Source organism: Meleagris gallopavo, chromosome 1 (genome assembly GCF_000146605.3).
Source record: "Meleagris gallopavo isolate NT-WF06-2002-E0010 breed Aviagen turkey brand Nicholas breeding stock chromosome 1, Turkey_5.1, whole genome shotgun sequence".
In the NCBI taxonomy this organism is placed as follows: Eukaryota; Metazoa; Chordata; class Aves; order Galliformes; family Phasianidae; genus Meleagris; species Meleagris gallopavo.
In genome coordinates, this window is record NC_015011.2 from 61,320,767 (window position 1) to 61,345,410 (window position 24,644).

The window sequence follows — 24,644 nt, forward strand, 5'->3', positions numbered from 1 at the left end:
TGATGCGACGGGCGGGACTGGCAAAGCAGGTGTACCCCGGTAAGACGGGCGGTACTTCCAGAGGAGAAGGGGTGTTCCTCCGGGACGAGGTCCCGTGCCCTCCTGCGAGCCCCGTGCCCGCGCTGCCGCTCGGGCCCTCGTGCCCTCAGTGCGACAGTGGGCCTCGACCCGGGCAGCAGCGCAGGAGATGGTGTTCGTGCCCTGGAAACACGCTCCAGTAGCGATGGGGCGTCTGGTGTCACGGCACCAGGGTGCCAGCATCACAGCTGTGCCCATAACAAGCGCGCTGTTCTACGAAACTTGCTTTTTCTGAGAATTGTAGTGCGGTACTTCTCTCATAGTGGTATAGGAAAAGAACTTCCCCAGATATATCCTTGTGTGCTATGACACGCTTTGCTGCCCCATGTTCTTCGCGTTTTTCTTCTGCCACCAGTTGAGCATGCTTGTCAGGCTCCCTGTGCAACTTCTTCCTGCCTCCTAATGCTCTCCAGAAGTGTTCACCATCACCCTTGCTCTTCTGTCTGCACCCAGCTACTCACGTTTGTCTCCTTTTTGTGACAGAGCAATGCTCTTGCTCACACATGGAACGGTATTTATGTTCTTGCTTCATTTTCTTTGTAGCCAGGAACTGGTGTACATCCATCTTCAAGTGCACGTTTCTGACTGTGTGTTCTGCCACATTTCAGTGGTGCACAGGGGCTTTTGCCCCAGAATGTTCGTTCCTGCTGAGGACTTTCTCAAAGGTCACAGGAGGGACAAACTCCTCTTAAACCAGTGTCCCATTCATGGACACATGGATCTGTACAAAGTAAAGGTTGGGTGCTGAAGAAATTGAGGTGGAGTGTTCTTCATGCATCCAGAACATGGAATAAACCACCATGTGTGGCAGCAAAGCTAGCCCAAGCACTCTTTTTTTTTTTTTTCCTCCTTTCATGAAATCAGCCAAGTATATGAGGGGAAAAGCAAAAGGTTTACTTGCCAGCTGAGGGTAGGAGGCAGAGTTGGACAGGAGAGCTGGCCACAGCCCAGCCATGGATTTCCTGAGCTCTCAGGCTCCATCGCTCACTCATGCTCCGTGTCTAGGAGCGTCAGCAAAAGATTCCTTCCTTTTGGAAGTGAGTCTTCCCACAGCTCATTCGGTGACTTTGGGGATTGGTTCACCTCTCCTCTTGGCAGCTGTGTCCTTTGCCCAGACTCTATTGTATGCAAAGCTAAAATGTCCTTGTGTGTTTTTGGAGCGTGCTGAAGCTGAAATTGTTGCTGCTGGCTTCCACCACTGAGGGTCTTCTCTCCCAGCCCCTTCCCTTCAAATCTGCAGAAATTCATGAGATCTGCTGAAAAAATTGAAGTCTTGGAAGTGCTGAGTCTAAAAAGTTGGTTTTTCTTTCTTTTTTTTACGTGGTAAGTCACTGAAAAATCTTTTCAAGACTTTTTCTTCAAAGACCAAAAACAGCTTTTTAAAGAAAAATTCACATTTGTGTATACCAAAGTTTCCAGGAGTTTGGGCGCTTAACAGGCAATCAAACACTGTGAAATTTAGAAACCCAAATAGATCAGTGGGATCACCTTCAGTGTTCTTTTTCTAGTCCAATAGGCCTCTGCGTTCCTGGACTGCTTTAGATCTTAAGTCTTCCGAAGTTGTCGGGCTTGGGTTTCGAGGCTTGCAGGGAAACCAGTCTTTTCTGAAAACTGCACTATTGCTCAGTTAAATGAATATGAATTGTTTCTGTTCAGAAAAACTTTTTTCCTAATGGCTCATCAGAGTCCTGCTGAAAACCATTTCGTTATTTACAAATTAATTGGACGCACACGCAAGAAGTGTTTCAGAAAGACTTTCAAGCACACTAGTTCTTAAATCAGGAGATGGATAGCCAAGGCATGTTGTCACATACGACTGCCCAGTCCATGATGTACTTTCACTTTTTTTTTTTACAGAGGAAGGGATGTTGGCTTGCTGCAAAAGGGATACAACTTTATTAACATTGAAGGTGGTACAGAGGGGAGTCACGGGAGTTGTTCCTGGTCTGGAAACAATCCTTTCTAATGGGAGATTTAAGGAATGTGGACCTAAGCAGCATTTCAGAGAGAGAACTGGGAGGTGGGTTGGTGTGATACCCGAGTGCATTCAGTGCTAGGAATTAGCTGGTACTCAAACAGCTTTTTGATTCATGGAGAGAGCTATGCACAACAGTGTGTGGATGAATGTTTTGGCTATATGCATTCACGTTAGCACTAGGCAACATGTTTGACAGCTGGGTGGTGAGCCATCAGAACAAACAGCCAAAGGAAACGTTAGCTCTTAAAATCCTCAAGTAAAGACGGAGTATCTTTTTGGAAGATGCGCTTTATTTCATGAGTGATGGGGCTGGCTGCAGAGATAGCTGGATGGAAACATATGTACAGAGTCATGGCAGGACCGGGCCATGCAATCCATGCCCCTTCGAGCCTTGGTGTGCGGATTGACAAAGCTTACACAAATCTTCCTCTGCTGTGAGGAAGCAGCAGGGTCATTGAAAGCAGATTGCCGCTTCTCAGCGCAGCTGTCTCGCAAAGTAGGGATGCTCTCACGTCCCTTGTAATTACGCAGCCTTTCTTCGCAGAAGCGCTTTGCAAGCCGAGACCGGTGTATGCCGCAGCCTGTCCGTCTGTGGGGATCCTTCACTTGTCCTTGGACGCTGTGAAACACGCCGTGGAGTTTGATGACTTGCAGTGAGGCTGCAGACAGCTGGAGGAAGGCAGTGCTGTGTATCCCCTCGAGTCCTCTGGGCCGGGAAGACTCAAGTTAAAATTTGGCTGAGTTTGCAAGATTTTAACTCCTTCTTCTTTCATTAAGTGTCACAAGCAATCACCAAACCTCTTCCTTCACGCCCTTTTCCCTCAGCATGGTTGCTCAGCAGGGCTCTGGCACCACACCATCTCTGTGGCCTTCTTGCATTTTCTCTTGTACCTTCTGTGCTCAGCCTCACATCTGTCAGAGCTCAGCTGATGGGACTGCAGCCCACGCACACCTCCCTGGGGGACACAGCTCTGCTGTGGCCTACATGGAGGCATCTCTGCCTGTGGTTGCACTCTGCACATTTATTGAGGTGCCCTCCCCAGGCAGGCAGGAGCTGTGTGAACCCTGTCTCTTCCCCTTGCTCTGTTTACCTGTCTATATTTAACTCCCTGGCTGGCTTCATCCCTCCAAAGCCAACCTGCTCTCTTGTGGCTGAGCTGTGGGTCTGGCTCTTGCTGCAGTGTTTCCTGGCGGCCTTGGGCCCGTGGTTTGCTGCTCAGTACTTCTCTCCCTCAGGCGCTGGTTCTTTCTAGGTCCTGGGCAGCTCATCCTCCCCACTTCTGGCTTTATTTTTAAACCTGACTGCAAAAAAGGGACTTCAGAGCTCTCAGGCTGGAGGGTCTCCGTCATCTCCAGGTGTTCTTTCTTGCCCTATGTGTGTTGCAGTGGGCTTTGGGACATCTCCCTTTGTCCCGTTACAGCTGTTTTCATTCTGGCCGTGATCAATCCCAGAGGTTTTCCCAACATGCTGAAGAGCTCCATGGCTGTCTCTAAAGGGTCTGTGCCTCTTGGAGCCCTGCTGGACTCATGTTGCTCTGTAGGTTCTTCCTGATGGATGTGTCTTCCTTACCCTGCTTTGTATGGAACTGGGCTTCCCTGTGCTGGCGCTGGTCCCAGTTTGTTTGGGAGCTTACCGATGTGCTCCTCAGCTTCAAAATAGCTGGCGAGAGGGCAAAGCCAAGGAGAGGAAGCACTCCCATTTCTGGTGGGCTGGGCAGAATTAACTTTCTGTAGAGTTTCAGAATCTGGTACAGTAAATATGGCCCAACCTGGCAGCCTTATTCATCTTCATAAAAACGGCAGGATCAGACCAGTAGTGTCCTGCATATCCCTGCAAGAGACCCTTAATTGATCTCTGCTTTTCCGGGCATGCCTGGTTGTCGTGTAGTTAATGCTGTGGTCTACCACATGAGAGAGATGGTTTGAATCCTGGCCTCCTCTGTCACTCTTTGAGCTAAGCCGGTGGCCTTCTGTTTAATGCCCTTGTATTCAGAGGAAGGGTATCGAAGGCCAAGATTTTCAGCAGTGACTAGTGATTTGGGGCATCCAGCTTGAAAAGCCGTCAAAGGTCTTGATTTTTATTTTTTTTTCCAAGATTCGGCTCATTCTGACACTTGGGCTGGCTTAAACAGCCTGGAATTGATTACTCAAAGTGACGACTCAGTTTTGAAAGACTGTCTCAGGAGCTGGAATGGCATTAGGAAAAAAGAAATCAGATAAAGTAATGCATTCTGTAGGTCTCTAGCAGGGATGCTCCAATAGGGTAAATCTTGTTTGAGTGGGCATCGGCAGCGGCCAGAGAATTTGTGGCACTGTTGCATGCATGGACTTGAAAAAAGGGCTTGGGTGTAATTTTTGTTTTTCATTAGGTCATGAAAAAGCTTGAAGAGTTTGTACCCCAGAACATAATCGGGAAATCTCTAAACTGCTCTATCAGTAAAAAGAGAAGGAGAAAAGGGTCTCCTTTTCTTAGGAAAAGGAGAGCAGCATTGTAGCTTTCATTGATAGATAGAGAGATATTTCCATATCAAGTTTATATGTAAAGCTTTTTTTATATATAAAGCTTATGTTGTAGTTTTATTTTGAAGGATTTGGGGAGAGCAGAGTGTACTTTTTCTAAGCTTTAGAGGTGAAGGAGATTGTGAAGTTGTTGGATAGAGCATGTGTTTAGGCTATTTTTTTAAACATCGCTGAGGGCAAAGGATTAACAGCAGTCATACCAATACTGATACTTCAGAGTTCTCCGTAAATTTATCTTCCAATTGTTCTCTTGGCTGTTTCAGTATCATTGTTCCACAGAGTCCTGGACAACTGTAGCACCTCTGTTACGTACAAGTCAGTTCTAAAGCAAATAAACCGAGCGTATCCTTGCTTAGCAGTTAAAACCTCTCTGAGCTTTGTTACACATCAAAGAATGACGAGAAAAACGTGTGAGCCCGAGTACGCCATTAATAGGACATTTTTCAGAAAATATCATTTTGTGGCTGTCAGGTTCATTAGTCTCTGGGGTGTTCCTAAGTACTTCAGAGTTGGTTGCAGTCATAAAAAACTGATACCGTGCAGAAGAAAATGAAGTTCCTTTTCTCCTTCTCTTTTTACTGACAGAGCAGTTTAGAGATTTCCCGATTATGTTCTGCGGTACAGACTTGCTATAATTACCATAAATATTGGATGTGGCAGAATGCCGGGGTTTTGTTTAGTAAATATGTTGCCGTTATCATTTCTGTGTCACAGCTGGGATGCTTTGTGTACCTTGTGGCTGTCATCACTGTTGATTCTGCCCAGCCACGTGTACTAAAAAAACAACTGGAATTTTACAGTCCTGCACTGAGGGGGTGCGGATATTCATGAGGTAGCCCCATTACCCTGCATGCTGTAGGAGAGACCTCTGGTTTTGAACTAGGATGTCACTTCTTGCTCCAGCACAGAACATGCACAAACCAGATTTCCCACTGACATCTGCCGCCCTGTGTGCGACTGCAGCTGTTGTTCCACCTGCAGAGCTTTGCGGCCCACCACGCAGGTAGAGCCAAGTTAGCGCTCGTGTGAATTACAACAAATTCTCTGTCACAATTTCTCCTCTGTTTTTATAACTATTCCCCATTTCCATCTATTCTTAACAAGCTGTTTGGGAGTTTTGCCAAAGGATAAAATGAACTTCTAATAATTTTTTATTAACGGTGAGAAAGTTTTCAGCAGGGTGAGCTCGGTGAGCGCAGCGCTGTTTATGTGCATTTTTTATTGTGGCTGCTCAGGCTCTTTCAGCATCTCTACTGCTTTCCAAGGGGCTGTGCAATCCTGAAAGGTTCGAGAGCCAGTTGTTTTCTGCACACCTCGCTTAGTTGATCGATCAGTCTGCATGACTGCAGTGGCACTCAAAAGCATAAGAACCTACTGCACATAACAACCACATTTTTTTGTTCACTAGGCGCCTAAAACTTACGTATTTTCAAAGAAAATTATGCCATTAGGTCAGACTTGCCTACAGGGAATGGTTGATTCCCATCAGCCTCTGTCTGCACTCGACCGCTCTTGTTAAATCCCATCCATGGCAGAGCAGCACTGGCACTGCCTGCTCATTTGTGACACCTTCCAGGAACATGAATGGGAGCAGTGACAGCTCCTGCTGGGATCCCTGGTAGTACAATGGCATTAACTGGGGTGTATGTTTTGTTTTGTTTTGTTTTGTTTGTTTGTTTTTTTGTTTTTGTTTTTTACTCCACAAATTAACAAAGTTTGTGGGGTAAACTTGATAGTAGTCTGGACCAGGCCTTAGTGAGGTGCAAGATGATGTTAAAAGTCAAGCATAAAACCAAGCTGCAAGCAATAGGAAAAGTGGTAATGTATAGACAGAGAGAGTTTTTTTAAATGAAGCCTGGCTTTGGCTTTTGATCAAAGCCAAATTAGGAAATATTTTTTGAGTACATTGGAGATAAGGCTCTGTGAGTTCCTTGCCACTTTCTGTGAACCTGTGTGAGATCCGGGTTGGTGAACCTCGCACTTCGTGCAGTCACCTTCAAACTGAGCAGATGGAAGATGGCTGAGTACCGCTCACCATTGCAGCATGGAGGGTTGAAGTGCTTTACCTCTCACCTATGCAGGCTCCATATTTATGCAAACCCATTTTTCCTCCTGGTAAAAGAAGTGTCGATTTCACTGAGCCCCAGTCCTTCTTTGGATTATCCATCAAACCTTTGTGCAAGAGGACATGCGCAGGGGTGAGGGAGGCCCAGGAGGAGGATCCCCTATGGGCCTGAAAGAGCCCCCAAGCAATACCCTTTCCCAGATTGTGGACTGTCACCCAGTAGGTCTGTCAGCGGAGCAGGCTTGGTCTGGTGTTGAAAGCTGTGGAGTCACTTTCACAAAACTCAGTCCCCATTTGGATCTCAGGCAAATGTCGCTGCCCTGCTGAGTGCTGTTCTCATTGAAATCTCTTTCTCACCAAGCTTTGCTTATCCCCTCGTCTCCTCTGCCCAAGTGGGCAGAAGCCTTTGACTTTCAGTGTCAAGAGTGTTAAATGTATCACTTGATCCTACCACTCTTTTCCTTGGTAGTGCTTTCTCTCAGTGCACCTCAGCACGTACTGCTGTTCTTTCAGACCAACTTGCTGACTTATAACTTGAGGTCCTGTGCCATAGATCGACTCGCTGTGTGGTGTTAATGCAGTGCAGACTTGCAGGCTCATGCTCCTCGTCCCATTTGTCAGGAAAACTAGACATTAGTGGCATGGGCGCCTCTTTGGTTGAACTTCACAACCCTGTGTTAGTGCTATACTGCTTTCTCTCGTTGTCCCCAGTTCTTCAGAAAACACTGGTTATTTCTGCACAGGGCAGAGGTTGCTGTTGGTTTTACGTTTGCTTAAAGACATCTTCAGAAATGTTGAGGATTCCTAGAGTTTCAGTTCAGATCTTTTTGTTGTTGTTGTTGTTGTTTTCTTTCTGTAAAGAATCAATGTTAAATAAGTAACAAGTGTTAAGAGGTGATATAATGTTTCCAGAGTCCCATTTGCTTTGTCCTTTCCAAGATTTTGCAAAGCAGACCATGGGAAAGAGTTCTGTAATTGAGTGTGCTAAATAAGAAGTGCTGCTCTGTGGGGAATTTAGGGCTGTCTCCAGATCTTCCCCATCATCTGTGTGTAAAAGTGGGGTTCTGTTTGTCCAGAGCTTATCTGACACTACAGACCCTTTCCTTGAAGTTGAAATCAGTAATTGCTCTATAATATATCAGAGTTGGATATGACAGAGTCTAATGTGTAAGTGTAGATGATGGCATACTAGTTCCTTACAGAGGCCAACCACACCTGGTTCCTGGTGTGTCCTGGTGGGCATACGGAGACTGGGGACATCCATATCCTTGGAGCAAATGCCCTCTCCTCAAGCAAGCAACAGGAACAAACATGGAGCTGGTAAAATAATAGGTTTTGACTAGAAGACGTGCTTTGGTCTACAATGAAATTTTCAGAAGGAAAACATGTTTTTTCATAGTGATGTTTCAAAACCTAATGATTTCTGTTTCCAATTGCTACTCAGTGTCATTTGAAGTTGAAACCTGAAACAGGAGTTTAAATTTCAGATCAACATACTGAAATCTCTTGTTTTGCATCAGTGTTTTGTGTTGAGTGTTTTGTTTCTATCAATAATACCTTGTTTTTTTCAAATCAAAAGCATTTGGAATTGTTCATGACATGAAATAGTATAATATTTTGACCTTTCATCCTTCCGTGGGATGAAGGCAAATGCTGAAATCCCAGACCTTCTTGGGGAACAGAGATTCCATTCTCTGACCAGATCCACAAAAGTGTATTTCCACTGGTTTTGCTGGCTGGCTGTTCCAGTACTTTGTGTGCGATGACTTGTAATTCACTGCTGATAGAATCTGCGGCGCGTCCACATGGCTGGTCTGGAGGGGCTGAGGGCAGTTAATCTTCCTTACTCCGTGTTGTGTTTTCAAATTAATATCCAGATTTCTTGCCCAAGATAAATTTTCCTTTCTAACCAGTGTTTGGTAGTTCGCTGCATGGCTTCCTGATACAGAATCCATGCACAAAGCAGAACTCCGATGCTCTCTTGGCACAGCTACAAGCTCTCATGTGACATCAGGACATTTGAAAACATGAGACAGATACTCGGTTGTCTGTTGTTTGATATCCTGCAAGCTGCCATTTATTTTCCTGCTCAGAAGTTACTTTTTCCCCTTTCCACTATGGTGGGGAATGTTTTCCACGCTCTGCACGCTGTCTCTGAAGCAGTTTTATGGTGTTCCCCAGAAGCGTGCTTTTGTAAAGTTGCCTTAAAGTGTAATCCAGAGAAAGTCTCTGAACCAAGAAATGCCTTTTTCTGTTTGGCTTTGAGGTGTTATCTCCACTCTTCCAAAATGCAACTGGCTCCATCTACGTCCCTAAGCTGTTTTGTTTGGAGCCAAGAGAGCTGAGAAAATCAAGGGAGGCCACACACATAAACAACTGTGTGTGAAATCAATTAGTGTAAACGAGCAGGAGACATGTTCTTGAAGGGGGGAAGAGTGGTTCTCACGGCAGTTTCCCCTGTGGATTGCCTTGGCGGGCCTGTTACAAACATTACATCACGGGAAGGATGATGAGCCAGGTGAATGTTTTAACTTTTCTTCTTCAGCCAGTATTTAGAGTGGCGTTTGACTGCGACTGAAGACCCTTCCGTGCTCTTTGTGAATATTCTAACAAGAGATTTTAATAACAGAAATGCTCGTAACTACCAGTAACAAATGGTATTGAAGGGACCTGCATTTTGACATCTTCACTTTGAGTAGTTGCATCCTAAATTTGTTTCTAGGAACTGTATCCACTCAGGGATAAGAAGCCACGTCTCTAACAGAGAGTGTTCAGGTTCAGGTACCTGGTGTGTTCAGGTATCAGATTTTCAGCACTGTGTACAGAAACAGTCTACAGGACAGGAAATATTTGCAGGAGATTTTATGAACAATTGCTTATCTCAAATCAGAGAAAGATCATAGTGCTTTTCAAAAATCTGAGAAGAAAAAGAGGTTTCCTCAAGTTGTATGCTGCAAGCTATTATTCCTCTCTGTGGTTGTGTGACCATGAAACCGGACACCGATGTGCAAAAGGACTTCTAAACCTGGTTAACTCTTGGATCGTTGTCAGGTATGACCAGAGTGCCCAGCCTTCTCTGCAGGAGCAGAGTTATTCATGTCTCAGCACATTGTGGTCCTGGGCTGTAGGATACCCCAGGGCCAGTGATTAAGATCACATCCCAGTTCCACTCTGCACCTCTTTAAATAATAGTCTCCTTTCTTTGTAGGCTGGTCTGGGGCACTGATGATGTTCTGGGAGCAAAAAGCTGCGTTTAGGCGTTGCTGGCTGAAGAAAGGCCACAGAAAGGAGGCTGAGAGAGTGAGAGCACTGTTCAGGGGAAAAGGAAGAAAGATTGGGAAATCTGGGAGGCAGCTACTCAGCTCAACCTCCTGAATTGCTGCAGAAGAATGAAGCAGTGCAGCTCTGAGAAATCTTTTTGTCTTTGTGCTCGTGGTACCATTCAGACATTAAAGTCTTTTCATGGCCATGAACCTTCCCTGGCCCCATCCAACCTCCTCCCATCTGGGGATGAGGAAGACAATAAGGGAAATTGCTTTGTGCTTTGCATTGAGGGCTGCCTAATGAATCGCACTCTGCTTAGCCTTGCTCTGAACGGAAAGTTTCTCTTTCAACACAAAAGGTTCCCAAAGGCTTACAGAAGAATCACCTTTGTTAGGGAAAGCTGCGGGATAAGGGTATTGTCTGGATTCTCCTGTTTGTGCAACCTTGTGGTTAGGTTTTGGCTTGATTTCTTGTTTAATTTCTAATCTGCAATAATGTATTATTCCACCTTCCTCAGGCACTTTTATACATTGCCAAAGCAGCCAGTGTGCTTCTTTATGCACCTAAATATTGCTAGTATTGCCAGCGGCCCCTTGGCTTTACAGCACTGAAAGGGGAGTCCCAGCATGTTCATTCTTCTGTGATGCTTGTGTATTGCTGCTTCCCTTTCCTCTTGCAACACACCCAAGAAGCACGTGTCCTCTACGTTCCCTTCTTGGGCTTGGAGGGAAACACAAAGGACATTTGACAACACCAATAAATTAAACCTCTAATTTCCAGAACCTAATTATGGTTCCTGGGTTTGCTGCCTGTCCTGAAAATAAAACTCTTCTCGTGAAGTTCTTTTGTTTTTGTTGGTGGCTGTTTTGTTCTGTTTTGTTTTGTTTCAGCAAAGCAAAGAAACAAAAGCCACGCTACCAGTGCAGAGAATGGTTTGCTGGGTTCATTTTCCCATGTTTCTGTCTGGGTTCAGCTCAGCCAGTTATGCCCCAAGCTGTGCTTTGGGAGGGGCATCCTACACTAAATATATCCGCAGTGTCTGTGAAATGCAGTATGGGGCACTGCGTCATTTGGTGGAGTTTACTTGGAAACTACGGTGGGAAGCCAGCTTTTATTTTCAGCCTAGGGTCAGATGCATTTGGGCAGTTGTCTCACCTAGAATTTTAGTCTCAATCAGGAGCTTGTCCTTGAAAATTGAGACGTTAAACTTTCTCTCTAAAATAAAAAAAAAAAACAAGCTAACTGCGGCAACAAAATAACGCTGGAGAACCATCACTTTCTTGTTCAGCACCCAGATTTAAGATCCAAGAGCTTCTTTGGATAGGACACCTTAAAAAGTAAATAAAAAATATATCATGTTCGAGTATCATGGCTTACTGAGTAGAGGAGGTGGTGCGATTCTGAGTGCTCTAAATATATCAGGGGGAACTCCAGCTCTGGCAGCGCACTGACAACTGCAATCCTTGGGCTTTTGGATAGACTGGGACAGAAGGGTATGCCTACAAGAAACGCATGATGAACATACACAACTTAGTGCCTAGAGAGGGTTTAGATTTGCAGCTTCTAGCCATGATTTGAGGCTTGTTTTCCTTCCACTTTTCCAGAGCATGGAAATGTTGAGGTGCAGCACCCAAGCTAGCCTGGGTCACCAGGCCCAGTGTGGTTGCACTGGTAGCACAGAACTGGGGCCTCCTGGGGAACTCACCCAGACAAATAGGTGGTGAAGCCCTCATTGTCTGCCCAGAGCAAGCCAGCAGCTCCTGCCTGCGTGTCTCACGCACAACAGTCACACCTCTGGCTGCTGAATGTGTTTTTCTTTCTTCTTCTCTAGAAGTGAGAGGAATGCCTGTGTCTGTGGCAGTCTTTCTAAACTAGGAGATAAGGAGACTGTTCAGGGTAAGGTCTAACATTTATCCAGAGATAACGAAGTAACTCCTGCCTTCTGATTCATGGTGCCGGGCAAACCTGGCCCACACTACGGACCAAAGCCATCACATTCCACTTGTGGAGGGTACTGGACATACCAGGAGCCTGATCCACAGTCCCTGAACCAGCTGATGTGCACTTCATACCAACCACAATGAAATACTTCACATGTGTTTGGGAGGATTCAAATATGAAAATGAGGGCTGAGATCTCTATCTTTGTGACTGCCAACAAGGTGGACCAACGTCTTCTCTTCAGGGGCTTCACCTGGCACTAAGAATGCAAGCAGTTGGGTGGGCAGATGACTGTCATTACCATCTGAACCTGCCAGGTGTAGTTTGTCCTCTTTGTAAAAGCAAAGTGTTAGGAAAACAGAAATACTTCAGCTTTTGTCACGAGCTCTGTGTCTGTCCTGTTCTTTTGGTTGCTAGTGATTCTTAGGAAGATGGTAGGTGAGTGAACATTCCTAGCAGATATTTTGATAGGTGTTTGACAGCTTTGTATCTCTGTTTTTCCTGTGCTTTCTTCAAGTGGGCACTTCTGCTGTGGCTGGGTTGCCATGCTGTTCTGGGGATGGCAGGGCTGGGGGCAGAGGGTTTCCCAGCCAAGGTGGGTAGAAGGCACGACCATGGCCATGTGCTCCATCTGCTGCTCAGCATGGTTGGATGCTCATGGGTTTTGTTTAGCAGTAGCAAAACAGTTCTGTAGAACAGAAAACAGTTCTGTGTGTGCTACATGCCAAGAAGTTACCTTTATTTGGTGAGGAGGTGCCAGTTGGATGATACCTGTCCATCTCAAGTCATTACCTAAGCCATGATAATGTGTAATTAACCCTTCAAAAGTAAGCACTGCTTTTGTATGCAGTTTGCTCTCTTCCTTCTTTCTCCCTCAAACCCCTCTCCCTGCCCCTGCTAACAGGATACCTCCTGACAGGTGTGTTAGTGCTTCCCCATGCCCTGTGACGAAGTGACTCCAAGGCAAGAAACATCCTCCAGAGAACAGCAAGTCAGAGATTTCATGTTCCTGAACTGCAGAGTCCTGGTCTACAAGATGACTCCGTGGGGAGGAGAAACTTACGCCTGCTGCTCCTCAGTAGTCCTCCAGCCCATTGCAAGCGTGAACATAGAGCAGTGAATAGATCCTGGCAGCTCTTTGCCTTTCGGTGCCTTTGAGAGAACAGCTGACAAGTTGGGGCTGCGGTTTTTGGGAGCGGTCTGGCTTTAAAGCAGCAATTCATTCATCTGTGCCAGCAGGAGTGGCCATGAGCTTCCCCTTAGTTTGCAGATATTGAGTGCGAGAGGATGAGGAGGGGGATGAAGAAGGGGAAAGCTGTTTGGGGTCTGGGAAGAGCAGGGACAAGAGGAGGAAATGAGCTAGGAGAGGGGAGGTGGTAACCCTGCTGGGATGCGTATGGGAAAAAGGGTGCAGGTCTTTTCATCCATCTCCCAGTGCCTACACTGCACCGGTGGGCTGTGATGGTGACCCTAGCACGAAATCCCAAAAGGCTGAGGAGCAGCATGTGTGTGGGGAAGGAGGGAATGTGATAAGGCAGAAGGTTAATCCCACTGCTGCAAGCTCTTTTCTATTTGCGCCCATCTCTTATTCTGTGTATTGTTATCCACATTTAGATGAAAGCTGTTGTCTCCTAAATAAAACTAGGATTTCATTCATGCTCTGTAGCAAAGCCACAAAGAAACCCCATGGCTGCAGAAGGCTGAGTAGGAGATTTATTTTATTTAATATTTCCCCTCATAAGTGCTGTACCAGTGCTGCAGGAATAAAAAAAATAAAATTTGGTGTTGTACCATGGGAGAGACGGTCTTATTGGGGGGATATAAAACTTTGTGTGACTGGCGGAGGTCTCCTGGCACTCCTGTTAATCCTCCCAGGTCTTGCTGTGGAGCACGTGATGTAAAACGCACAATAATTCCCTTCTGTAATTTTTGGTAGAAATGTTTTGTTTCCTGAGCTGGTGCTCCGTGTTCCCATGTCCTTCTAAGCTGCTGCTGTGTCCCTCTCCAGCAGCCCTACCTTAACAGCTTGGCCGGTTTGCTGGGTGGTTGGGAGCCTTTTGATGGAAGGCGCTATTTAATTATCAGCGGTGTTATGTTCCCGGAGTTCGCTACATGAAAGCAAAATACCGGCAGTCTGTAATTAATCTAAGCTAATGTGCCACTGTTTACACTCCATCTCCCAAACCAGACAGATGTAAGAAGACACCCAGCCTTCATCTGGGATCCTCCCAGGTTATTTCTGAGCTATCTTTGGAGAACTGCCGTGAACATATCTGCCCACCCCACAAGTCCCTCAGAAATGAGTACCTTTAACTTTCTGAAGGAATGAGTGGGAGACTTTGTTCTCTGGCAGGGAATGGGTTTTCATGCCTTTTCGTCTGCGTTACCACAGCTGATGTTGGCTGGCATGGCGCTGGAGTGCAGAACCGCTCCAGCAGTTATGAATTTTGCGGTGCCACTTGAGGTGACTATAGAAAGCTGCTGCGCATGGGGACCCGCTGGCTCCTTTTGGGTGGAAGATGTGCGATTCTCTGCCAGCCTGGCTTCCACTCTTAAAAATAAAATATCATATGTGTTCGTTTCCGGTCACTCTGCTACAAATACTTAGCAGAAAAAGGTGATGAAAATGCTTAGCGCTGTGGAGAGACTTGAAAAGATTATGCATCTATAGTTAGAATGAAGAGTAATAAAAAGGAACGTGACAGAAGTATATAAACGTAGAAGCACAGAGAAGTAAAGCAGGCATTCCTGTGTGTACTTTTACGTAGTACAAGGTTTCCAATTGAAACAAAACATCTGACATAGGTGAAACTTACTTTTTCTTGCAGCATTTACGTAAATAATTGAGACCAAGAATTTAGTAGAATTCAGAAAGGATTAGATATTTATATGGATAAAATTCTTATGATTTATGGATTTTATTCTAGCTATTTCAGGAGGTATTGGGCCTCCTGCTCCAGGACAACCTTCCATCTGCAGCTGGTTAAACAGGCCCCATGGACACATAGTGCCTTCCTTTGGAATACGTGGGGATGGATGCTGGAGCTTTCTGTAAACATGGCTGGAGTCAGAAGTGACCAAGAGCTTCTAATCACTTGCGGGTTGATGTGCGGCAAGTGTGGCCATCATCTTCTCTGACCATAGATCTGAGATGACGATCGTGTGCCATGTGCACTGCAGTGCGTAGGTGGGCTCTGCAGGCTCTCATGTGGCCCAGCAGGAAACTTGGCAGCATCAGAGCCCATATGTTTCCCTTCCTCATGGGGAGCAATGCAGCAGGATACAGGGGGACCGTATACAGGGGACTTCCTGGGAATGCTCAACCTCCAACCCCTAGTTTCTTGCTGATTTGGCCAAGGTAGTGTGCTAGCAAAGCTGGCCTGGATGGAAGAAAGCCTGGTGATATCCAGCAGAGGGTGCTCATAAACAGATAGCCTGAGGAACTGGGTACTGCTGGTATCCTGCACTCCGGTTTCTGCACAGCCAAGCCCCGGTTTCAGGGGGCTGTGCCCATGCTGACAGATAGAGTGGGGCTGGAGGGTGAAGCAGTGGGTGCTGAAGACCTCCATGTAGCAGCGTGGTGGGGGCTCCTGTCTAGGACTGGCTCTGATTAGGTTCTACGACATGAAGAAGTGTGAGGTGTCCTCCTCAGGCGTGTTGGCCTGTTCAGTTTGAGCCAAAAGGAATCCATTCTGCCAGCTCAAAGGCTGCTCCAAGTTGCAGACCAGCACAGACAGTGGGAAGATGGGGGATTTGTTTCGAAGTGAGTCCTGGTTTGAACTGCACTGCTGGCATGCTCCTGGCTGTCTCACGTTGGTAGTGGTCAGGCTGGCTGTCTGGTCCCTGCCACCAGAGTCAGGTCAATCCTTTCTGAAATCCTGGTGAGTGCAGATGCTCCATCTGCTCTCGTTCAGGGCAGATTGCAGTCCCTGAGTTTGGAACCAAGTTTATGACTGAGAGTACACACTCATAACTCTCCAAGTGCATCTTGGTCAAAGCTTCGGAGTGCAATCAGATCTCTTTGTTTGAGCCACAGAGTATGGTGCAAAACTGTAACTTGGTCCCAGCTGTGCTCAAAAGGGTCACAAACCTTTCAGTGAACCTGGGCTGAGTTTGTGCCAAATCCCAGAACCAGGTGTATTTTTCATGTGCTTTTAGGACTGTGTACTGTAAATGTTACGTGGTTCTGAAGTTTAGTCCACAGAGCAATCGCAGCATGTCATCAGGGTACTGGGATTAGGGAAGAAGAGGAGGAATTTTTCTTCAGATAATTATAGGCAGCTGAGTTGCCTATGCTCAGCATCTTTGGAGTGCTTACTTGCCTCGTAGTGTAGGCATCCCTGAACTCCTGTACATCAAAGGGTGAAATACCTGTCTGGTCTGTAATTCAGCACATCTTGCATTACACAAAGATCAGAGGTCACAATTATATCAAATGCAGAAAAACTGCTGTCTGTAGATGTCTCTCTCAAGTTTCCCTAATACCTTTTCTACTGGAAAAAAAATCCTAGACTGTTTAATAAATGTACAAAATTAACAGTACCATCTTGCATAACTCATCCTTACGTTGATCTCTTAGATAGAGTTTTCCATCAGTAGCTCAAAGCACTTTACAGAAGAGATCCTTCTCACAATCCCAGTGAGGAAACCAGGATAGAAGAAGAAGGTAGAAGGGACGTGTTCAAGGTTATGTGGCCAACCAGAGGTGGGGGCTGCAATAAAATTTGAGGCTCTTAGTTTTGTGCTCTGCTGGAGTTGCTTCTTCAACCTCTGAAGTGCCTTTAGGTCTGAGTGAAACACAGCAGCTATTGACACAATTCAGGGCAGAAGTGTAATTACACACATAGGAGCGGTCACGTAGCCAGATGCCAATGTTTGTGTAAAGCAACGTGTCTTTAATAACCACAAGCGTGGTCAGGCACCCAGTTATTTCCTCTGAAAGACAACCCGCCGTGCGGGTCAGCACCCTCCAGCACTGCAGTGAAACACTGGGTCGGTGTTGACTCAGAGGAAAGAGTGACACTGACTGAGTCACCGCATCGCTTCCTGCAGGACCCTGGGTTTTCCTGGGGGTATCAGCGGGACCCAGCCCTGCTGTCGGGGTGAGATCAGATGAGCTCATGACCTGAAGTGGTCTGACTGCAGTTAAGTGTAAGGAGGTACTCCAAAGAAACACAGCTCATTGTAAGGACTAGAAGAGTGTTAGATTTTTTTTTTTCTCTAATGATTTCATCTTGAATTACAGAACTTAACAAAAAAACAACAAAAAAGCCTTCTTTAACTAACTTGGTAATAATAGTATGGTTTTAAATGTACTTGTTTAGCCCATGCTGACTATATACTTACACAGCTACCTCTGGCCTGGGAAAGATCGAAACCACAATGGCTAAGTATAGAGGCCTCTAAAATATCTTCATGTATGCAGTGCCTGAATACACAAACAGAACTGGTCTCTTCTGTCTACAGGAGCAATATTTTCCATAGGATTTGTATTGACAGAGGTTTCCCCCAGAGTTATGCTTATTTATTAGAACAAGAATCCTCCAGAACTACATCTATGCGCTGAACCCCATTTCATGACCACCATCAGCCTGGTACAAGAAATGTAATCTCTTCCTGAAAAAAAGTAAGCACTTCTTTCATTCTGTGGTGGAGCAGGCTCCTAACTAGGGATTGCTTTTTTGTTTCTCTTTAAGTTGCTTTTCATGCTTAGTTTTTGAAAAGAGTGAGGAGATATTGCTTGGATTTCAGCTTTCACTTCTGAGAACAGCTGGTGCACAGAGGAGAAATTCTCCTGTCTTGAATCGTGCAAGGATCCATGTGCTGAGCAAGCAGGCTGCGCTGCTGCTAGATGTATGGAGTTAGTGCTTTGCAGCCTGTTTTCTGGAGTGCACATCTATGCCTCTTTTGGAGCCTCACCCCTGGCTTCTCTGTGTGCCTCCCTTCAAGTCTTTGACTTAGACTGCCACAGCTGCTTTTGGACAGCTGTGGGCAAAGCAGCTTTCTGTTCCTTCTCCGAGTGCAATACCTCAAATATGTTCCTGCTGATTCCCAGCTGTGGGCTACTTTTATACTGACACAACATATTCTTGTGTAAATGACAGATTTCTCTGAAGTGGGGTTAGTGGTGCTGGGGTTACACGTAGCTGTAGGCAGTGCGCGACATTGTTCTGGTGGGAGTGACGTCCCATCCGAGGCAGGAGGTGCTAGGAGTGGCATGCTGAATGCATGCCCAAATTATGTGCTCCGGGGAGTAACACCTGGTTTATGAGACATGTGCAGATATTGCGTAGGTGGCCCTCAAGATGGTGTAGATTTTCCTATCGTTTCTACCATGATTATCTCTTCTGGCTCTGGATCGTTTGCTGGCACACCAGCAACCCTGGAAACCCCCCAGCTTACATAATAGTAAGAACTTGTCCTTCCTTTTTGGATAAAGCAGCTTCTTTAAATGTTTGGAGCAATATGCAGCTGAATACATAGACAGTTCTTTCAACACAAAAACCCCACCTGACACAATTTGTCTGCAGTTACGGACTCAAGCTGTGTTTTGAAATACTTTCAAATACTTATTTCTACAAGTACTATTCTTCAGGGAAATGGTATGGAAGCAGGCAGAAAGGAACACGCTCTAGGAGCTCCTCCAGGATTGATGGGAGGCTCTGACAACTTCATGATGCTGTGCCTTGGGCACAGGGATATCTGGAATTACATTTGAGATGTCTCTGACGACTTCCTTGCAAAGGTTTCAAGTACTTTTTTTGAACTTCCACAAATTAGCTTTTCATTCTCGTGGATATGTGATACTGCTCTCAATCTACACATGAAGCAGCTGAGGTGCAGCCAAGTGGCAGGACTTGCCTGCTGGGCTGATGGTTGGACTGGATAGTCTTAGTGGACCTTTTCAGCTGTAATGATTCTATGCTGTCATGCAGTGAGCTTGGAGCAGAATGTACTCCCTTATTTATACTCAGAGGTGCAACTCGCCAGAATCATAGAATCACCAAGGTCAGAAAATACCTCCAAGACCATCTAGTCCAACTGTTCATATACCACCAAGATTTCCACACTAAACCACGTCTCTCAGTACAACATCTAAATGTTTTTTGAACATCTCCAGGGATGGTGACTCCACCACCCCAGGCAGCCCTTTCCAGCACTTGACCACTCTTTCAGAGAATGAATTTTTCCTGATAGCCAACATGAACCTCCCCTGGCACAACTTGAGGCCTTTCTCTTTAGTCCTGGCTTCCATGTCACTCAGGAATCTCTGAACACGCAGACTCCCAAAAACTCAAGCCCTATATAGGCCTCTTCACTTACCTCACTCCACTGCTGCTGATGCCCGTGAGGGCAATGCAGTGTATAAGACACAGAGTTCTAAGTTCCTGGGTGAGCAACATCCTCTCTGTGCTGTATGGTAGCTCAGTACTTCTGCTGTGCTACACTAGCAGTGAGACTGGAGATGCAATTGTGCCTTGAAAACAGTTTTTTACTGAACTGAGCACATCCACCTTGTCACCATTAGTGGGCCCTGGGCAGGGGACAGAACTACATCCTCCAGGGATTCCTGTGGAAATCTCTGCTGCTGGATGAGTGGGGCTGCAGTATGAGAAATCACTGAAAGGAAAGATAAAGGAGTGAGGCTTGCAGGAACCTGTAAGAGAAGGAAGTGGGAATGCTGCAACAGAGGAACAATACTGAGTATTATATATATATACTTGTAGTACTACAAGTATATATATACTTGTAGTAGGGCTCTCTTAACAACTTACAATGGCAAGTTGTCTTTATAGTATATAATAACATTGTAATACATGAAATCTTGTAACATCCCTGTGCAGAAGTTGCTTTACATTGTTGAGATTCTGGATTCAAATCTTGCAATCTGCAAATGTTTGGGAGGATTGTAATGGTTCACAGGCATGTTTATCATACATCTAAAAATCCACCTGTATGGTGGAGCATTATAACTGTGCTCTTCACAGAGCAAATCCAGCACAGAGATGAAGCATGTTGCACTTTGAGGTGCATCCACAGAGTTGAGCGAAAGGCCTGAAGGGGAAGGAGTTGCGTGCCAGGCCTTAAGAGGTTGCCCTAAACAGAAGAGTGACGAAGCCTTTTCTGTTGCCAGCTGTGGAAAGTACCTGGGGGCGGAGAAGCTTAATCTGCAGGAAATACAGAAGATTTTAGATGGATATGGAGAAAAATTATTATAAGAAAACTGCAAGTGGTTAGATAGGGGACAGCAGGCTTCGCCCTTGACAGGAGAGTTTTGGGAATGGATGAGAGACACCTTTTGAGGAGTGATCTAAGTATACTTGATGCTGCCTCCGTGCAGGATGTTGGGCAGGGATCTGTGGAAGTCCACTGTGTTTCAGTGATACTGTAAGGAGGGCTCTTGAAGGTTATCTGTGGATGGCAAACTATGTAAAAATAGACTGGGAACTCCAGGAGGGAGGCTTGCTCGCAGTGCCTGGGGATAGATGGCTGGGTGAAAGATTCACTTTTTAGGCAGGATGGCTCCCCTGTGGGTTTACGCCTCACATTCAGTTAACTGGAGTGAGAAAGAGGAAGGAGAACTGTCTCTTCCCCAACCTTACATTTGTAGCAATACTAATGAATCATACAGGTCACATACGATGCTACCGACTACTGGCAATTCTGAGTCCCTTATCTTTAGATGCTGAAGCTCTCCAGTCTTGGAGAGCGGACTCATCTGTCTTCTGAAAGGTGGACAAATACAGCATATCTTAAAGTACATCAGCCTTAATGAGCAGTTTTGAAAATGCTGGGTCATTAGCCATTATATCTTACCATCTTAAAACTCTTTGCAAAAGCACTGTGTGTGGAAGAAGAGAGTGAGGAAGAGAGAAGTAAGAGACCTGAATTAAAAAAAAAAAACAAACACCACCAACAACAAAGCAAAACAAATGACATTTAGGCAGCATTCAAAATTGCAAAATGAAAATCCCCACCTTAGGCACCACCTAACTCCTAGGGGCATCTAAATTCCACAAATGCCTCATTTGCCTTTTCCTCTGTGTTTGTCTGGTTTTTATTTTAACACCCCTCAGGTGCTGAGTGCTGTACTTGCGTGCCTGCCCAAAATTGCTTGAGTCTGATCGTGATCCAGAAGGAGAACACCTTGGCCCCTGAGCCTCCCCAGGTGTTTTCAGAACACACCTAGCGCACATGGATGCGATAAGATCCAAAAGGCAGAGGCAGCCACTGCTTTCTTTTGAAACATCTTCCATACCAACCATATGGTTGGAAGGCTCAGGGGTCAGAGCCTATTTCTGTGCTTTACTCAACAGCTGCTGTATGGAATGTGCAGAAAGCTTTCCAGAAGTAAATACAGGCCCTGAGAGTAAATGCTCGTGATCTGCAGTCATTCTTTTCCTTGTGTGCTCTTCTTGCCACACATCTGAAATGACCAGTGCGGCTTAGAAGGAAAGGGGATGCCCTTTCTCCCAGCCTCACCTGAGGGCTCATGGTTACTGCCTTCTCTGGGAGGTATATGTCTGGGGTGCTGCAAAGGGAGGAAGGAATTAAGCATGTCTTCCTTTGTCTGCTGTTTAGAAGCAAGGCATGCCTCTGCTTCCTCCAGGTCTGATAAGGCTTGTTTGTACACAGGTGCAAGCACAGCAATTTGACAATAGAGGAGCAGTGCCTAATTGAATGGTTTGGATGGCGTGTGAGCCCAGGCACTTCCCAGTAGCTCTGATTAAGGTATGTGGCTCCTCAGGCAGGAGAGCCAGCAGTGCTGACAACATGTGGCTCCCTGCCTAGCAAGGAGTTGTTCTGGAGCCTCTAAAGTGTCTGACTCTTGTGTGTCGGCTGTGAAAGCACCAAGGACTCCAACCTAGGTCCCACCCTTGGAGCGAGGCTCTGGAAAGTTGGGTGTTGGAGTGCACACAGTTTCACTGCCAAGGCTTTTTGGAACTTGCTATAAGTGACTTGAGCAAGACCTCCTGCATAATGGGTTTGCAGAGCCAAAGCCCAGCCTCATGGCCTGTCCAAAGGACCATAGCTCTGTCTGCTCTTTTTTGTTTTTTATTTTCCAGTTCAGCAAGGCTTACAGGACTGGAATCGGTTGCTTTTTCTTGAGTGATTATTAAGAAGGACTTCTAGAATACAGTGTTGCTCCTGTTATAGATGTGCAGTGCAGCAGTAGGGCTCAAAGCCCGGGGTCTGGCTATAGGGCTGGGCTGAGATGCGTGCTGGTGGTTTTTCTGGATCCAGCTGCAGTGGTTTAGGTTTCTGGCTGAGCCTGTCTGAAAGCGGCGCAAACCAAAACACAAAGAGAGGGAGGGTCGTAAGTACCCCCATTCTCTCCTGATAATCCCTTAAAAAATAATTGCAGGCCTAAACCTCTGGCCTCCAGCAAATTTTCCACTCGATTAGAGGCTTTTGTGAAGCTAGGGAAAGGGACACGCAGACTTGCACATTGTGCTGCTGCCTGAAACTTCCAGCTGGGATTTTTTCCATCAAAAGGGGATTTTAGTAAAACCATTATAAGGGGCTTAGTCACAGAAAAGCAGTTGAGCTGAGACAGGGGTAGATTAGCTCTAACATGCTTGTTTTTGGCACCAGGGACAGGGTGGAAGTTACACCCAGCCATTCACATGCAGCCTCCACATGTCTGCCCGCGCTTCTGGCAGGTGTGCAGGGAGGTGTCATCTCAGCACGCCGCGTCCAAAGCAGCCCGAGATACGGGGTAGAAGCCAGCAGCCCAAACGCAGTTCTCCAGCACTGCCGTCTGAATCTCTAAATCAAATGCTGCTGCCATCCCACTGGTCTTTGGTGTGATCTGTGCGAGTTTTGCTAATGGGCAGGTGCCCCTAGGGATGGAAAATCGTGATGGGCAATGCCATTTGTGGCCTTAAGGACCATGTCCTGCCCTCGTCTTTGATCCACACGGGTGGTCTCTCCGAGTGACTGCAGAGAGGGTCCTGGTGAAGATGCAGATAGAGCAGCTGATGCAATCTGAGCCGTACCTGTTGTGACTAGACAACTGCCTCCAGGACTGTCCAGGCACTGCTGTGTGTCAGTTCTGCCTTTGTTTTCGAGGCTTGCCCTGCTTGAAACAAAAGCTTCAATAGCTGAAGAATGTGGAGAGAGTGGGATGTTTTGCTGGACTAGTCACTGTTGCTTGGAGCTTTCCTACAACCTGTGCTCATACATCAGCACTTCTGGGGGTTCTGGATGGCAGAACCCTGCTGTGAGGATAATAGGAAGATGGCCCCCACACTTGGTGTTCTCTGCCCTGATCCTCCCCTTCAGGGCAGCGTGAGGCTGGAAAGCTCATTTAGACTCTGCTGCTCCAGGTGCCAGCAGTCAAGAGAACTGTGGAAGCAGAAGGGGTGGACGTAATCTGAGTTGCTTCCACCTCTTTCCCCGTCAGTGATCATACTTGCCTTTCTGATGCCTGTGCATGTAATGAGCCATGCAGAAGCTAATTACTAATTCTAGGAAATTATTGGGTACAGCTGTTTCTGAAAAAGACACTATAACTTGTGTTTGTAGCAGCAGTGTTAGAAGTCAGAGGGAGGAGAAACATTCAAGTTTAGGTGCTAAAAAGGACATGTGCATACAATCCTTGGTACTTTAATCACCATGGAGGTATCCCACTGAGCAGCTGCCAGCAGCATAACCAAGCCCTGCGCAAAAGAACTGAGCTAAAATAATCCAAGCATTGATTTGTTTTATCCTACTCTGTTCATATTCTCATACTTGTGCATGATTTGCTTAGTGTGAAGCTGCAAAGGTTGAGATGAGGACTGCTTTGGGTGTTGCTCTGGGCAGCAGCACTAAGCCTGGAGCCTATGAGGAGGCTCACTGCTGGTGTTCCTATGGCAGAGCCACAGCCTGGTTCTGGTGCAGCAGGGGTGAGGAAGTGCTGGTTCTAAATCAGGGGGATATCTTGTCATACAATCATGGAATCATAGAACAGCTTGGGTTGGAAGGGACCTTAAAGCCCACCCAGCTCCAACTGCCTGACGTGGGCAGGGCTGCCACCCAGCAGCTCAGGCTGCCCAGGGCCCCATCCAGCTTGGCCCTGACTGTTTCCAGGGATGGGGCACCACAGCCTCTCTGGGCAGCTGTGCCAGGTCCTCACTGCCCTCTGAGTAACAATTTTTTTCCCAACATCTAATCTCAATTTCCCCTCTTTTAGTTTAAAGCCATTCCCCCTTGTTCTATCACTATCACTGTGTAACATGTCTTGCTGTTGAAATAGGTGTTTTCCAGCAGCAGCCATTTCAGTCCTAGACTGGGTCCCTCACGGGGACCAGGCAGCTGTCTCCACATCATTTGCTTTAAGGTGAAAACCCACAGCAGCCTCATCAGTTTGAGGAGCTGGAGGAGCATGCTGGAGTTAACCATGGGGAAGCCAAGTGTTGATGATGACAAATTCCACTTCTGCTTGTTTCCTGCCAGACCAGCTTCCAACGGCAGCCATCTCACCCAGGGTACATGTCCAAGCTGGACTAGGTGATCTTAGTGGTCTTTCCAGCCTTAATGATTCCGCATAGAATCCCTCCTGTCTCTTACAGCCTTTCTGCCCATTTTCCTGCCAGTGCCGCAGATGACCCGAGGTGACAACACATCTCCGCTGGCCTCGCCCTGCCGTGCTCACACACGGCATTGCCTGCGCTCGGCACTCCACCTGCGCTGCAGAGCGCGTTTCCCAGCGCGAGCTAATTAACTAATTAGGCGGTGAAGAGCGCGTAGCCGGGGCCCCCGTCCGCCTTCCCAGCGGCTGAGCGCGACTCCGGGGGCTGAGGGCAGCCGGGGC

At 46.5% G+C, this 24,644-nt stretch overlaps 1 protein-coding gene across 2 annotated transcripts in view; it reads left to right on the forward strand.

Annotated features, from left to right (window-relative positions):
- LOC100542571 (zinc finger protein OZF-like) overlaps positions 1-24,644 on the forward strand; it is a 1,148,434-nt gene that overhangs the window by 197,808 nt on the left and 925,982 nt on the right. The gene's annotated exons all lie outside the window — the stretch shown is intronic.